Source organism: Prionailurus viverrinus, chromosome A2, assembly GCF_022837055.1.
Source record: "Prionailurus viverrinus isolate Anna chromosome A2, UM_Priviv_1.0, whole genome shotgun sequence".
In the NCBI taxonomy this organism is placed as follows: domain Eukaryota; kingdom Metazoa; phylum Chordata; class Mammalia; order Carnivora; family Felidae; genus Prionailurus; species Prionailurus viverrinus.
In genome coordinates this window covers 55,793,826-55,810,908 of record NC_062562.1, presented here as the reverse complement: position 1 = coordinate 55,810,908, position 17,083 = coordinate 55,793,826, and the positions used below count along the sequence as shown (strand labels likewise).

Below are 17,083 nucleotides of genomic sequence, written 5' to 3'. Positions count from 1 at the left end.
ACCTGAGAAGGAACGAGGGGGAAGGGAAGAGAGGGCTGACCGGAACCTTCTAAAACAGAGACCCTTGCCTAGAGACCTCGGGCATTCACTTTCGAACACCCCCTCTCTGCAAAGAGACCTTTGCTACTGCCCTTCCTTTCTGATCTTCTACTCTAATCAACTGGCCTGCTGCTCATTTTGTGTCTCCCTCTTCATTCTTCGAAGTGGCGAGACAACAAACCCCGGGTACTGATGTGATGTGCTCCCTGAGCCCTGAGCTGGAAGAGGCCTCCTGTGTCTCTGCAGGAAAATGGGTGAATGTGGCCCATCCACACCAAACAAGGGATGCTAAGCGGCCAGGAGAACACACAAGCCCTGGCCACCCCCAGCAGTGGGGGGGAGTGGCTGAGGCAGCCAGAGAAGGCACATGTCACAATCCACCTGAATGAAGCAAAGCAGCCAAAACTCGGTGCCTCAGCCGAGAGGTGCCCACCTGGGAGTTAAACCATGAAGCCACAAAAGTCGGGCCACCAGTCCTCCCCCAGAGAGACGTTGCTGTTGGGGGAACAGTACGTGGTCGCCGGGCTGCTGGGGGCCCCCCCCTTGTGGACTTGGGTGGTGAGGGAAGGTGTCTGTACTATAGTGAATCTGTGGACCGCCCCCCCCACACACACACCCTTACATATGTATACGGACACTTCGTATGTCCTCCATACGTAGAAGCCGCAATTTTAAAATGGAAAAACAGGAACAGACTGTTCGGCAAGGTGACGAGTTATTTTCAAAAGAGGGCCAGAGCCCCCACTCTGTTCCTCAAACATCCGGGCCCATTGTCACAGGTGGGTTCCTCTGGCCACACCCAGTGGCCCCTGCGCCCTCACCGGTAGCAAGTAAGGTGAAAAGTAGGTGTCTCCCAGCCACGTGTGTTCTAGTTGCCTGAACCCTCATTCTAGAAGGGCCATGGACTCCTGCCTGGCAATTCCAAGTGGCATCGGCACACACCAACACAGGCCACACTGCCCCCCACTGTGGCAGGTGATGGATGACCAGAAGGGCCAACAGAAGCGTGTGATGCTTCCTCACCCCGGGGGATACAGCAAGGAGCCGATGAGGCCTCCATTAGCTGGAAGACGCTCCAAAGCCGTCCTCCGGGGGCCTGGAGCCACAGGAGGCGCCATCCTTAGGAGCAGCTATAGAAGGTTCTTGTTTTGTTTTTGTTTTCCACTTCCTCAGAGCTGTGGCAGAAAAGCAAGCAAGCAGAGCCTGTGTGTGCACGCCCATGAGCACACGTGCATGTGCACATCTCACTCTTAATGTCCACCTTGACCTCGCCCTGCGGGAAGCCAGCCGAACTGTCCTGTGAGCGGCCCTGGAGAGACCCACGTGGTAAGGTCCTGATGCCCCGGCCACCAACCGTGTGTTGGTAGCTTACAGGTACATTTCCCAGCCCCCCGGCTGATGCAGCTCCAACCGACACCTTGCTGGCGATCTCAGAGACCGTGAGTCAGAACCACCCAGCTACCCTGCTCCAGGGCTCCTGACCCACGCTCACCAAGACAAGAAAAGGTCACCTCTGTAAACCGCTAAGTGTTGGGGTTGTTTGTTACACAGCAGTAGAAAATGCTCTTCAACGCCTCTCCCTCACATCACCCCACGGGGTAGCCTTCACTCCGCCCCATTTGAAGTGATCTTACTTGTTTACTGTATCTATTCCTCAGGAAGGGGGTGCTCCAAGGAGATAAGGGGTTTGTTAGGTTCACTGTGGTGTCTCCGGTGCTAAGACAATGTAGAGGCTGCTGGTTAGTGGCTGAGTTACAGTGACGCGTCAATGCCAGGAGCCCATCATTCTGGGATGTCCCGTGTCTGAGAAGCCAGGACATGCCAGGGAAACAAGAACAGACCCTCAGTCAGAGCTTCCTGGTCCCAGCCCCAGCACTGCCACTTCCTGCTGCCCAGTGGCCTCAGAATGTCACTCAACCTCTATGAGCCTCAGTTTCCTCATCTGTGGATCGAGGATGATAACGACCCCCACGAGTGCTATAAGGAGACAAGGCTCGAGTGTGACACACAGCAGCTGATTGATAAAGCCGCTTCTCTCGCCACCTGCCTGAGGTGTCACTTGAGAACGCGGGCTCCCGGCTGCTGGGCGGCCGCTCATGGGCAGACCTGCAGCGCAGGAGGGAAGGAGGGAGGGGTGATTCTGTAGTAGATGATGTGTCTCCAAGTGCCAGAGCCCAGCGTGGGGCCTGGCATCCAGCGGGCTGCAGGGGGTGGGGGGATGTTTGTTACGTGAGCCCGTTAACAGAGCTGGCTGCCACCTCACACGCTAAGAGCGGCACACAGCGGTCCCTATTTAAACCGAGGATGGTCATGCTCATGTTTGAACCTCAAGGTATAGCGGCACGGTCTTAGGGCAGAAGGAGTAATAAATGCTGTGGGGAGAAGGAGCCGAGAGCAGCTGGGCAGAACTCTGGCAAGGGCGACACCTACACATGCACGCTTGGCCGTGGCGTCAGCGTGGGTGAGGTGGCAGGTGGCTGGGAGCATACTGGAGCCCTCTGGTTCCCTGCCGAAGGGGGTGAGAACCAGGAATAGGGCGCCTTTCCAAACTGGCACGAACAGATGCAAGGTCACAAACGCAGCCTCACACTTGTTCAACCAACACCCGGAGCCAGCATGAGGCTTTACATGTGTGCACGCGTAGGCCATGGACGCGTTAGTTTGAGTGGCCCCAGACATGCCTGGAGACAAGGATTGTGGCACAAGTTGTTTATTTGGGAGGTGAAGGCGAGGGGGGAAGGGAAGTGAGAAAAGGAAGGGAAGGCAGCAAATCAAGTCTATCAAGCCACCCACCATGCAGGAGCCCACTACTGTGGAAAACAGGAACCGGGCCACCAGGAAGCCGTGTGCAGAGCTCTCCCAGCCAAGAGGCAAGGCAGCTGGGGTACTGGCTGAAGTGCCCCGGGAACACCGTCTCCACACTTCGGCCTACCGCCCAAGTGGCCAAGGGGTCTCCAGCAGCAAGGAGGTGCTGGCAGTTACAAGTCAGGCCAGTGTGTACTGAGGAGGCTAGGGCAAGGGACGCTGGTGGCCAGTGCTGTCTGGACTAAGAGAAAGCATCCCATTGTCCTTATGACAACACAATGGATGATTAAGCCTTCATGTGCGTTTCAGAAAGTCAAGGGTGTAAGGAACCATTCTGGTCACTCTTGTTTTGATTCTATGGTGGACCTTGCGGACTGAGTCATTAAACAAGGGTGCCGACCCCCTCCTTCCATGCCCTGTGGTAGTTGGTCTCTGGAAAAAACTGAAATCTACATTTCCCAGACACCCTTGCAGCTAGGTTTCTGTGGGTGGTCTCACCTGCTCTAGATAGATGCCTGCCCAAGGTATAGAAGGTGGAAGTGAGCAACACAGAGCGGTGGACAGATGGGGCGCCCCGGCTGGCAGGGAACAGAAAGGTCTGGTTCTCCCACAGCAGCTGGCTCTAGTGTTTGGGCCTGAGCATCACAGACAGTGGTGTTTCCGTGGCAACAGTCTCAGGCAGGGTTAGCTGATTGTCCAGGCTATGCTGTCCCTGGCCATGGCGCATCAAAGTTTATTCCCCTGGTAGTTCTGGAATCTCAATCCGAACACCCAGGAATAAATTCCACTCTTCTCAAACCAGAAAGAGTGGATTCTGGTGTCTGCGACTAATCACTGCGACTGGATACAAATTCAGATTCTGAAATCACCTCTATTGTGTTTTCTCGTGTGGAAGAAATACAGAAAAGCTTAAGAAAAACAAGTATAAATCATCTGCAATCCCACCACCTGGAGGTAATGACTATAACAGTTTTGCAGGTTTATCTCCAAGCTTTTTTTTTTTTTAATCTTTTTATACAGTCAAAAGACAGTTTGTACTGTTCTATGTCAGCTTTGCTCACTTAATGTGGATTAGAAATGTGCCCCAGTGACCCTGTTCCTGAGGCTTTTAGCAACCTGGACCGAATCAGAGTCCCCTCCATCGACTTTTTTCTTTAACCTCTCTACTGAGGTGTAACTGACCTACACAAAGGTGTACGTATTTAATGTATACAACCTGATGACGTATGAGATAAGTAACATCTGTAAAACCATCATGACTGTCTACACCATAAACACATCCATCACCTCCAAAAGTTTCTTCCACCCTCTTTATTTATTTATTTTTTTTTTCTTGGGGCGCCTGGGTGGCTCAGTCAGTTAAGCATCCAACTTCAGCTCAGGTCATGATCTCATGTCCCATGAGTTCAAGCCCCACGTCAGGCTCTGTGCTGACAGCTCAGAGCCTGGAGCCTGCTTTGGTTTCTGTGTCTTCCTCTCTCTGCCCCTCCCCAGCTTGCACTCTGTGTGTCTGTGTCTCTTTCTCTCTCAAAAAATAAACATTAAAAAAATTTTTTAAAAACTGTTATTTTTTTCTGATATGAATACTTAACCTAAAAATCTACCCTCTCTGCAAAGTTTTACATATATAAAAGGGCAACATTAATGATAGGCACTGTGCCATGTAAATCTCTAGGACTTACTCATCTTGTCCAACTGAAACTCTGTGCTCTTTGACCATCACCTCCCCATTTCCCCCTCTCTCCAGCCCCTGGAAACCACCATTCTACTCTCTTTTATATCTGACTATTTTCGCTTCCCCATCTAAGTGGTATTATGTAGTGTTTGTCCTTCTGTATCTGACTTATCTCACTTAGCATAATGTCCTCCAGGTTCGTCCGTGTTGTTGCAAATGGCAGGATTTCCTTCTTTTTACAGGCTTACTAATATCCCATTGGGACTATATACCACATTTTCTTTGTTCATCATGAGTCGATACGCATTTAGGTTGCTTCCATGTCTTGGCTACTGTGAACAATGCTTCAGTGAACATGGGGGTGCAGGTATCTCCTTGAGATTATTTTGATTCCTTTGGGTATGTACCAAGAGGTGGCGCTGCTGAATCATATGGTCACTCTATTTCTAATATTTTATCTGGCTTTCCTGTCAGGGTAATGTTGGCTTCATAAAATGAGTTCAGAAGTATCGTGCTTCTTCCTGTAGGTTTTGGAAGCATTTGAGGATTGCTATTAATTCTTTGAATGGTAGACTTCACCTGTGAAGACACCTGGTCTCACTTTCCCTTGTTGGGAGGTGTTTGGTTACTGATTCAATATTCTTATTTATTGTTAGTGTGTTCAAACTTTCTCTTTCTTCCAAATTCTGCCTTGGTAGGTTGTATGTTTCTAGGGATTTGTCCTATTCTTACAGGTTGTCCAATTTATTGGCATAAAATTGTTCATAGTCGTTTCTTTTCTTTTTTATTTCTGTGGCATCTGTTGTGATGTCTTCTCTTTCATTTACAATTTTCTTTATGTCCTCTCTTTTTTGTTTTAGTCTTGCTAAGGGTTTGTCAATTTTGTTTCTCTTTTCAACGTTTATTTATTTTTGGGACAGAGAGAGACAGAGCATGAACGGGGGAGGGGCAGAGAGAGAGGGAGACACAGAATCGGAAACAGGCTCCAGGCTCTGAGCCATCAGCCCAGAGCCTGACGCGGGGCTCGAACTCACGGACCGCGAGATCGTGACCTGGCTGAAGTCGGACGCTTAACCGACTGTGCCACCCAGGCGCCCCTTGTTTCTCTTTTCAAAGCACCAAACTTAGTTTCATCTATTTTTTTCTACTATTTTTCTATTTTCTATGTGATTTATTTCTGCTCTGATCTTCATTATTTCTTTCCTTCTGCTAAATCTGGGCTGTGCCTGTTCTTTTTCTAGAACCTTGAGGTATAAAGCTAGATTATTTATTTGAGATTTTTCTTTTTTATGGAGGTGTTTCTCAGGACCTGTTAATATTGTTTTTGCAAAGTTTTGGTATACTGTATTTTCATTTTCATGTGTCTTGAAATATTTTCTAATTTCCTTTTTAGTTTTTTCTTTCCAATGACTGTTCAAGGATATGTTGTTTAATTTCCATGTATCTGTGAATTTTCCCATTTTCTTCTGTCACTGATTTCTAGCTTCATTCCACTGTGGACAGAAAAGATACCTGGGATGATTTTCATCTTGTTAAATTTGTTAAGACTTGTTTTGTGACCTGTTATGTGTTTTATCTATGAGAATGTTCTGTGTGTGCTTGAGAAGAGTGTGTATTCCGCAACTGTTGGGTGCTCTATATGTCTTTTAGGTACATCTTGTTTATAGAGTTGTTCAAATCTGCAATTTCCTTATTGATTTTCCATTTGGATTTTCTGTCCACTATTGAAAGTTGGGCACTGAAGTCTTCTACTACTGAAGTCTCCTTCAGATCTGTCAATGTTTGCTTTATATGTTTAGGAACTCTGATGTTCAGTGCATACATATTTATAATTGTTATATCTTCCTGTTGAACTAAACCTGTTATCATTACATAATGATCTTCTCTATCTCTTATAGTTCTTGACTTAAAGTCTATTTTATCTCATATAAGTATAACTACCCCTACTCTCTTTTGGTCACCATTTGCAAGGAGTATCTTTTATCTAGCCCTTCATTTTCAGCCCTTGTGTGTCTTTGAAGCTAAAGTCTCAATATGTACTCAATATGTAGTTGGAGCCTGTTGTTTTATCCATTCAGTCTTTCTATGGCTTTTGATGGGTGGGTTTAAACTATTTACACTTAGTTATTGATAGGTAAGGATTTACTATTGGCATTTATTCATCATTTTCTGTTTCTTTTGTAGTTATTTTATTCCCCTCTTACTCTTTTGCTGTCTTCTCTTATGATGTGATGATTTTTTTGATATTATATGCTTTGATTACTTTCTTTTTTGTGTGTATCTTCTTTAAATACTTCCTTTGTGGTTACATGAGGCTTACACACAACATCTTATAGTTTTAACAGTCCATTTTAAGCTGATAACAACTTGATTTCCATCACATACAAAAACTCTACACTTTTACTCCCCCCACACACATTTTATGTTATTGATGTCACAATTTGCATATTTTATATTGTGCATCCTTAACAAATTTTTATAGTTTTAGTTATCCTTAATACTTTTGTTTTTTAACTTTTATACTTGGGTTAAGAGTGATTTATGTATAATCATTACAGTATTGCACTGTTCTTTATTTGTCTTTATATTCACCCTTACCAGTAAGACTTATACTTTCATATACGTTTGTGTTGCTGTTTAGTGTCCTTTCATTTCAACTTGACAAACTCCCCTCCCTTGGTCTAGTGAGGGGTGCCTGGGTGGCTCCATAGGTTTAGCATCCAACTTTGGCTCAGGTCATAATCTCGTAGTTTGGGAGTTCAAGCCCTGCATCAGGCTCTGTGCTGACAGCTCGGAGCCTGGAGCCTGCTTCAGATTCTGTGTTTCCATCTCTCTCTGCTCCTCCACTTCCACACTCTGTCTCTGTCTCTGTCTCTGTCTCTCTCTCTCTCTCTCTCTCTCTCAAAAACAAATAAACATTAAAAAAAAAAGGTCTAGTGATAACAAACTCCCTTGATTTTTGTTTGCCTGGGAAAGTTTTGATCTCTCCTTCATTTTTATTTTTTTTAAGTTTATTTATTTATTTTGATGCCGGGTAGGGGGGCAAAGAGAGAGGGAGAGAGAGAATCCCAAGCAGGCTCCGCTTTGTCAGTGCAGACCCAAATGTGGGGCTAAAACTCACAAATTATGAGATCATGACCTGAGCCAAAACCAAGAGTCAGATGCTTAACCAACTGAGCCACCCAGGTACTCCTCTGCTTCATTTTTAAAGGGGAATTTTGCCAGGTAGAGTATTCTTGGTTGGTAGATTTTTTTCCTTCAGCGTTTTGAATATATCATTCCACTCTCTGCTAGCCTTCAAGGTTTCTGCTAACAATTCTGCTGATAATCCTAATGGAGTTCTGTTGTATATGATGAGTTGCTTTTCTCTTGCTGTTTCCAAACTTTTCGACTTTTGACAATTTTCATGTGCTTCACTGTAGACCTTCTTAGATTCAACCTATTTTGTATCTTTTGGGCTTCATGAATCTGGATGTCCATCTCTCTTCCTAGATTTGGGGAGTTTTCAGCCATTACTTCTTTAAATAAGCTTTCTGCCACCTTCTCTTCTCTTCTTCTTCTGGAGCACCCATTATTTTATATTGGTTTTCTTGATGGTGCCCCATAAATCCTGTAGGCTTTCTTAGCTCTTTCTTATTCCTCTTTCTTTTTGCTCCTCTGAGTAGACAGTTTCAAATATCCTCTCCTCAAGTTCACTGATTCTTGCTTCTACTTGATCAAGTCTGCTACTGTACTGACTTTTTCAATTCAGGCATTGTGTGCTTTAGCTCCAGAATTTGTTTTGGTTCTTTTTTATGGTTTCTCTTTGTTGAACTTCTCATTTTGATCATAGATTGTTTTTCTACCTTTTGTTGTCTATCTGTGCTCTCTCATAGTTCAATGAGATTTTTAAAATGACAATTTATAATTCTTTGTAAGGCAATTCATAGATCTCCATTTCTTTGGGGTCAGTTAATGAAGTCTTGTTTTGTTCCTTTGGTGATGTTATGTTTCCCTGATTCTTCATGATCTTTATAGCCTGTGGTGGTGTCTGCACATATAAAGAAGTAGCCACCTCTTCCAGTATTTTTGGACAGGATTTGGGAAGAAAAGACCTTCATCAGACAGCCTGCCTAAAGATTCTGGAGATCTCTCAAACCTTTTCTATGGACCACTCCACTTCCACTACATTCTGGGGAGGTAATCTTAGGATTGTGTGCCTTCTCTAAATCCCACAGAGCCATGCCAGGTGCTGAGAGTTACCCATTGCTTTCCCCTAGGGCATTGCCCTAATATGCCAGGGCACTGGGTGCAGGTTCCACTTCCTCCCCTCCCCTCTGTAAAGCATGCCTTAGGATTTTGTGCCCTCTCCCTACCCTACACAGCCATGTTGAGTGCCAAGAGTTAACCACCCCCTTTCCATAGGGTAATGCATCAATATGCCAGGACAATGGGTAAAAGTTCCACTTCTCTCCATCCCTCCTGAGGAAACAGTTTCAGAGTTATGCACCTTCTCCCAATCCTGCAGAATCAAGGCTATTGCCGAGATCCTTCCTAGATGTGGAGATCTGCATGCCATGTGTGGGGATGTGTGGAGCCCCATCTGTGGGGGGTTGTGGTTTGGGGATATACATGCTAGTTGCTATAAGCGTCTGCCCTTTACTTTGTTCTCAGCTGCTCTCCGATGATCCAAGCCATACCAATTTCCTCAGTGCTCTAATGTGCCAAGGTAAGCAGGGCTTTTGGGCATTGCCCCCAAAGGTCAGGAAGCTGGACCCTCTCTTGTTCTTTCTCCTGAGGGAGAAGTCATGGACTATGGGGATCTCTCTTGGCTCGGAGTTTTGTTGGTCGGGGGTAGGGATGATGCATGCAAAGTGCAACTGCTCCTTTTACCCTTTTCAGTTTGACTGATGCTGGATTTTGTGGTCCACTGGGGTGCTGATACCTTCAACTGAACTCCAGAGCTCTCAAAAAGGTATTTTGTATGTAGGTGATTGGCAAGTCAGTGTTTCTGTGGGGGGAGATACGCTAGGACCTTCTATTCTGCCTTCTTACTGATATCATTTTCCTTCTCCATCCACTGTTATAACACTTTAAGAACAAAAGACATACTCTACCCACAGCCTACAAGGCCGGAGGAGTCTGGGGACTGCTCGTTTCTCCAGCTTCCTCAGCATCCAGCTTCCTCCTGGCTCACCCTGCTCCAGCCACACATCTCCCAAACAGCTAATCTCCCCACCTCCAACATGCTGGTAATTCCCATTCCTTCTGCCTGGATGATCTTTTCCTACCTGTTTGTTTCTCTGGATCCCTCTCATCTTTTGGATTTCACTTTAAATGACAGCTCCTAGGACAAGCTTTCCCTATTTGCCACATCTGAACAGTCCTTCCCAACCCACCCAGGATTCTCTACCACATAACCCCATTCTTTCTTTGTTGTACTGGTCACAGTCTGAAATTGTCTCATTTGTCCACTTGCTTACTGTCTGTCTTGCCCAGTAGAATGTCAGCTCCACGAGGCCAGGCACTGTGTCTATCCGCTTTATCACTATATTCCCTGCTTATTCCCCCCCCCCAAATTGTTTTTTAAAGCAACATTTCAAATGGTAACACAGCAGTCAATGTTCAATGTGTCATACTTGACTTTGCCCTTTCCTATTTGTGAATACATAGTAGTTTCTGAGTATAAATAATACTGCAATTGACATCTTTGTGCATAATATTCTTTGTCCCTGCCTCTTGTGACTTTGCTAAGCAACAGTCTCAGAAGTAGAAATAGCAGCTCCATCAAAAAGCATGAATATTTTTAAGGCTCCTTCATACACACGACCACACTGTCTTCCAGAAAGTCTGAATTAAAGACCTAACATAGGTCCCACCACCCCTGAATGTGAGGGCTAAGAGACGAGAGATGAGTCTTTAGCAGTGCACATAAATCAACTGGGCACCTGATTAAAATTCAAATTCTGATGGAGGAGGTCTGGAGTGGGGCTCAAGATGCTATGTTTCTGGGGCGCCTGGGTGGCTCAGTCAGTTAGTGTCCAGCCCTCGATTTCGGCTCAGGTCATAATCTCCCAATTATGAGATCAAGCCCTGTGTCAGGCTCCATGTTTAAGATTTTTCTCTCTCCCTCTCCCTCTGCCCTTCTCCTGCTCACACTCAATCTCTCTCAAAAAAAAAAAAAAAGATGCCTTATTTCTAACAAACTCCGAGGAGAATCCCTCCAGAGGTTCTCATCCTCATGCTGTTTGCCATCAGTGTCCAGGTTCCCTACTGATACAGCCTCTGGGCTCCTGTGCCATATCCATCCCCAAGCCCCCAAGGCCAGCAGCCCCAGCAGGAAAGCCTGTGCTTGTTTCCAATTCTTCTTGTCTCCATTTGGTTCTTAAGTCCAGGCTCCATGACACCTGGTGTTACGTGCAGTTCTTAGGGGTTTTGAGTTGGGTTTTCCACCAGTTGTGGGGTGCACTTATCCCTTAAGATCCTAGGATGCTCCACTGTCCCGGATGGGACCATAGACATCTGTGACTATGTTTCCTGCCTGCCCTTTACTTCCTCATCTTATACCAATAATACATCTTTTTTCCTTTGAAGACCTTGCCCCATCAGTTTTTCCTAGTCTATATAATTTGGGGGATGTTAACTCTCTACAGAATCAAAAGGTGGGCACATAACCTAGATCTGGCCAATCAGTGGATTTCATGCCTTTTGTTTTAGTAATGGATCCAAGGCTGGACATGTGACCTGGGCCCAGCAAACCCATGCCAGGACTTGCCACAGAACTTTTGTGAACGAGAACCTCTCTTCCCTTGGGGAGCTGTTGGGGCTACCATCCGCAACAAACTGACTAGACAGTGAGGCCAACATGGAAAGCAGAGGGCGAAGGTAACTCCTGATGACACAACGTGAGTTGCTGGGTAAAACCGGACCCGATGCTGTTTTGACTTGGATGGGAGTGGACTACAGGGAGCTGGGACCAAAGCCAGCAAAGCAACACACGAGCTTGAGCACTGATGTTCGTGCATGTCAGTGTGTTCAGCATAAACTATGGAGGGAAGAGGACTCCAGAAAGAGAACCCCTAAGAGCGTGCATGCACACATCACGCTCACAGTTCAGGCCACAATAGTGCGGGTCATGGCAGGGGGCTGGGAGGACCTACAGTCAACAGAGGAAGGTCTGCTCTAGCTGAATAGGAGGTTTTACCACATTGTAGGCATCTCTGTATGATACGCAATTAGCTTTGAAACAAGAATAAAAATAAGGCATCAGTCAGCTATAAAGTAGCTTAATGGGTACATGAATCAAAACAGCATTTAAATATGGTACAGCAGCCTATTTGGAGTCTTCGAAAAGCCTCGTGCTGTTGATCTCTCCCCAAGGAGGAAATCCTTGGTGTTGCTGCCCTCTCTTTCTTATGCATGAACAGGGCCTTCTAATGCATCATCTCCTGGGATCCACGGAGGGACAGGTGGCTCGGTCAAGGTCACACAGGCTACTGAGGCACAGCAGACCTGCGGACAAAGGTCTTCCTACTACAACCCCGGGTTTGACGCATCACCAGAGGCAGGTTTCCTCAGGAGCCACGGAGGCTGAAGCCGCAGGGCCCTCACTTGTGTGACCCTTTCTTAGATCTGACACGTAATTCTGGGTTCTTTTTCTTAAAAAGTGCCACCCAAAAATATATAAGTTCTACGCTCTAGGCCCACAAGGCATGGATCAGCCCCAATCCCCAGCCACACCCGAGGCTGTTTTCCCACTCCTTTCTCCCCATCTTTCAAGAACCCCAAACCCACAGGGCGTTGTCACAGACTTGAAATAGCTACTCAAAGCCTCTGCTGCCAGAACGTCTCTGCTCGTCCTTATCTGCAGTTTCCTCCCCATTACTGATGATTTAGACACTTGTTATGTAAATGACATCTACAGAGACCCATTCTGTGAAATGCTTACAGGACTCTTTTAACGTCTTCATCATTTTAAAAATAAAACCAAACCCTCCTGCTTCTCCCTGGGCCAGTTGCTGGGAGTCCACAACCCCCATCCCTTGGGCCATCTCAGGGACCTCTTTCCCATGCCTTCTAACCTGTCAGGGCTGGACGAGGGCTGATGTCAGTCACACTTGCTTGGCCCAGACTCGGTTTCTGCCCAGACATCCCCTCCCTGCCCCTCAAGCCTTCTCAGACTTTCAAGGGCATCCCAGTCTTAAGACTGAAGGGACACACCTGCCCTCCCCACCCCTGTGCTCAGGGGCCCCCAGAGCTGGCAGCGCTAGACCAGAGAGAGGGGGCTGCCCAGGGGTAAAGGCGGGGGGGGGGCGGGTCTGGCACCCTGCCCAGAACCACCTTAGGGCTTCTCACCTTCCTCCCTAGAATGTGATTCTCAGCACCCCACACTCCCAGTACAAAAGGGGACCCCCACTTCTCCTGAAGTTACATGACTGATGTTCATGGTATCATGCTGCAGAACTGCTTGAAAAGTAATAGTTCCAATGATAATAATTATTGCTTTTTATTTTATTTTATATTATTATTATTACTCTTATTATGACAACTAACATTCACTCAGCTTGTACCACAAACCAGGCCCCATTCCAATCATTATACGCGTACTGACTCATTTAAACCTCGTGATGTCCCAGGAGACAGGCGGTGCCTTGACTTCATTTAACTTTTCCGCTCTCTGGGGCTTCTTTGTTTTTTTTTTTGTTTCTTTTGTTTTTTTTAAATTTTTTTTTTTCAACGTTTATTTATTTTTGGGACAGAGAGAGACAGAGCATGAATGGGGGAGGGGTAGAGAGAGAGGGAGACACAGAATCGGAAACAGGCTCCAGGCTCTGAGCCATCAGCTCAGAGCCTGACGCGGGGCTCGAACTCACGGACCGCGAGATCGTGACCTGGCTGAAGTCGGACGCTTAACCGACTGCGCCACCCAGGCGCCCCAAGGGGCTTCTTTGTTTTAATTGCAAAAGGAACACATGCTCGTTGGAGCGAACCGAATCGTCCAGAGCTGTGTAAGAGCACGTCCACAGTGTTCCCCGTGCCCCCACTCTCTCCCTTCCGTCCCTGTCTACTGCACTCCCCTGGCCTAACCAAGGAGAGCGGTTTCAGGTACCCGATCTGTGCATATGCCAATGTGTGCCAGCGCATATTGGGAGGCTCTCTTAGAATCATCCTCCCCATGCTATGGAGGAGGGAAGTGCAGCTCAGAGAGGTTGAGTGACTCCCCCAAGGTCACATAGCAGGCGAGTGGAGGAGCTGACACTTGACTCCCGAATTTAATGGCAAAGTCTGTGACCCTATCCACTGGCCCGCATTGCCTCCAAAAGTCTTATCGGCTTTGAACAAAATGGGTGGTAATGATCATAATGATAGAAAATAGCAGTGCACATTGATTACGGAGCACAGTACCATTTGGGGTACGTTATACACACTCATCTAGACTTTACCAAAGGCTACTACTCTCACAGCCTCTCTCCCATTTCACAGAGAAGGGAACTGAGGTATCATGAGGGGAAGCCACTGTCCCAGGTCATGCAGCTATAAGCAGTGACAGAGCAGGATACAGACTCCAGGTCCTCAACTATAAAGTCAGCCCAGGAAGGATGTTGGGGTAGGAAAGGGCAGGGTTTGGTAGGATGGCCACTGTCCGCATCTCGAACTCAGAGGGACGGATGAGAATGCCTCACGCTGACCACCTCAGGGCCTTTGCACAGGTGGTTCCTCCATGACTGTTACCCCTTGCTTGGCCTAAATAATGCTTGTTACCCCTCTGGCTCCCAGCTTACTTAGCAATGAGGCCCTGGGGCCCCTGGGTAAATCCCGGTGCTTGCCCCTGTAGCACTGGTGCCCAGCAGACGTGGGGCAAACGTGTTCAGGGGGCAGTGCTCCATGAATAATGTGTTCCCATAGGAGGAAGGCTGCGCCAGGCTGAGGGGATACCGTTCGTGAAGCAACGGGGTGAAGGGATGCTGGTGGCTAAACAGGCCTGGTTCCTAGGGAAGCACAGGAAGGGTGGGGATATGGCAGAGCAAGCCTGGACCGTGGGAGGCACTTCGGAGGGTGGAAAGTGGCAGGGCAGGAGGCAGGGCCACCAGGAGGAACGCCAGCAGAAGGCAAGAGGGAACCAGGAAGGACTATGGGCATCTGTTGGAGTTCAGAGCCAGACTTCAGAGTTCCTAATAATAGCAGACACCTGAAAAGCAGAAGCCAACACCTCAATGGGCAGTGCTACTCACTATGGCTCGGGGAAACTGAGGTAGGAGCATTGCTTCATGTCTGCTGGGGGCTCCTTGGCTAGGCCTGGTTCTCACTCCGCAAGGACCCCGCAGGCAGCACAGGTGCTGGGTGTGGACACACAGACCTGACTCTGGACAGGAGTCCTAGAGCCCACCCGCCCCTCCCTGCTGTGTGCCACTAAGGCAAATCCTACTCACTCTGGGCCTCGAGCTACCCACCTGCAAAATGGAGATATGAGAAACCATGGAAGGAATGAGCAAAGGTGTTTCGGGAATACGACAGCTATAAACAAAAAATAAACATCTCTCTGTTCCTGGGTTTCCCACAAGGCAAGTGGTAAAATGTTTCTGAACGAAGAAGCAGGTGAATGCGTGAATGGCCGCCCTGTTCCCTCCCCTCACATCATGGCGAGTGGTTTAATGAGTCCAGTTGGCATCTACTGCCCTTTTTAAGAATCTCCAAAGGGGCGCCTCAGTGGCACAGTCGGTTAAGCGTCCGACTCTTGATCTCGGCTCAGGTCATGATCTCACAGCTCGTGAGTTCAAGCCCCGCATCGGGCTCTGTGGCTGATGGTGCAGAGTCTGCTTGGGATTCTGTCTCTCCCTCTCTCAGCCCCTCCCCTGCTTGTGCTCTGTCTCTCAAAATAAATAAACTTAAAACAATTTTTTTTTTAAAAAACTTTAAAAATCTCCAAGGAGTTTCCCTCTCCCCGTGAGAGGAGAGGGCACCCTGAGCACTGTGAATCGGGACGCCACCAGCAGAGAAGGGCTGTTCCATTTTCCACCACCACCAGGCCGTGGCATAGGGGCCGCAGACAGACGCGTGGTGCCCGGAAGCCACTGTGGAGGCAGCTGGCACTCGGGCCAGCAGTAAGGAGCCCAGAGGTTTCCCTCTGTAAATGGCCAACTGTAAAAGGTACCTGTGGGCAAGAACAATCCATGCGGCCTGGGTCAGGCGGAAGGCAGAGAGCTGGAACCTTAGAAACGGTCCAGTCGAAGCTGCCTGCCCGCTTTAAATGCGTCTGTGGTCTCCTGGGTGAGAATTAGAAACTCTTTTGGACAAGATGATTTTTCAGAAAGGAGGATGGATTTAGAATGAGAATGACATATCCAAACAGGCTCTATCAGACCTTGAGCAAGTGCTATATTTTCAACGGTGCTGATTTAATTCTCTCATACCAGGCCTCCGGGGCATCCAGGGGCTTCTCCACCCGAAACCCCCTGCTGGGTAGTCATCAAGTAAAGCACCAGGGACAGGTTCTTGTCAATGAGGTACTGGAGGCTCTGTTTCCCTAACACATTTTCTCAGCCACCAAAATGAGCCCAGCCCAAACTATCTCACCTGGCCGAGCAATGAGACTGGTCAGGTCTCAGATGGTGATGCTGGGAGGGAGCGGGAGACCAGAGTGTGCCCAGTGGAGAGCCCCAGCCAGTGAGGAGTGCCCAGGGGCGCTGTCCCGGGGCAGGGGAGCAGGTAGAGTCAGGGCCCCCAAGGGCAGCAACGTCAGCACCAGGGGAAACAGAAATTGTGGCTCACAAAAACTGTCAAAACACCTACAGGTATCTCAAGATGGAATGGTTGTGCCTGAAAAACAGAGCTCCCTGTCCCTGGAAGGGACGCAAGAGTCAGTGTGGGTGCACAGGGCGTGCAGAACAGATGAGGGGTCTCGGTCCCCAGGAAGTGCCAGGATGCTAAGATCTGGCTGTTCCTGTTAAACAAAGGGCAAAAGCTCCTCCTTGCTGGCTAGGGCCGGTCGAAGGAGCACAGACTGTGGTCCGTGGGGAAAATAAGCCCACGTCACACATGTTTCCGCTTATAGGTGCATCATTTCACAGAAGACATTCCAACAAAGCTCAGCAGAGAGCCACCTGCTCAGGGTTCCGCGTGTGGGAGGCTCCTGAAGGGGGCAACGGTGGGGTTGAGCATCCCAGGCCGAAGGATCAGGGAGGGGTTTCTGAGAAGAGACCCGAGGGCAACCAGCTACTGGAGAGAGCCCAAAACATGTCTTCACCCCTCCAGAACCCAGGGTGGGATATGCAGGCCCCAGCCCGGATGTCTGTAGGCCGGGACATTGTCTACATTCACTCACGCACAGGCCATCGGCGGGTAGGACACAACCCTGCTATCCAAATTACATTTGGGGGGGGCGGGAAACTGACACTTTCTTCTTCCCTCCTTCCTTGGTTGGGTCCTCCAAGGCCAGCAAAGGTCTCAGCCTCCAGCCTGCCAAGGTGGGTCGGGGAGGGCGACAGCTGGGGAGCAATTGCAACCGCCACCAGGAGGGACTGGTGCAGGGCCTCGCACAGGAGGCCTGTCTTCCCCAAACCGTTGTTGAGTGAAGGAGAGGGGTGA

The 17,083-nt window shown here is 48.2% G+C and overlaps 1 long non-coding RNA gene across 4 annotated transcripts; it reads left to right on the top strand.

Moving 5' to 3' along the window:
• Positions 1–465: 465 nt before the first annotated feature.
• On the top strand, positions 466–12,425 carry LOC125155125 (uncharacterized). 4 transcript variants are annotated; one of them, XR_007148049.1, is made up of 6 exons: positions 466–548; positions 1,213–1,365; positions 8,537–8,698; positions 9,173–9,227; positions 9,401–9,473; positions 11,216–11,822. It is a non-coding gene; the product is annotated as an uncharacterized LOC125155125 (long non-coding RNA). The 4 variants fall into 4 exon arrangements; XR_007148051.1 differs by lacking the exons at positions 466–548; positions 1,213–1,365 and adding exons at positions 3,538–3,798; positions 9,622–9,750; XR_007148050.1 differs by lacking the exons at positions 466–548; positions 1,213–1,365 and adding exons at positions 3,547–3,798; positions 11,926–12,425 and having other exon boundaries at positions 11,216–11,383.
• Positions 12,426–17,083: the final 4,658 nt, after the last annotated feature.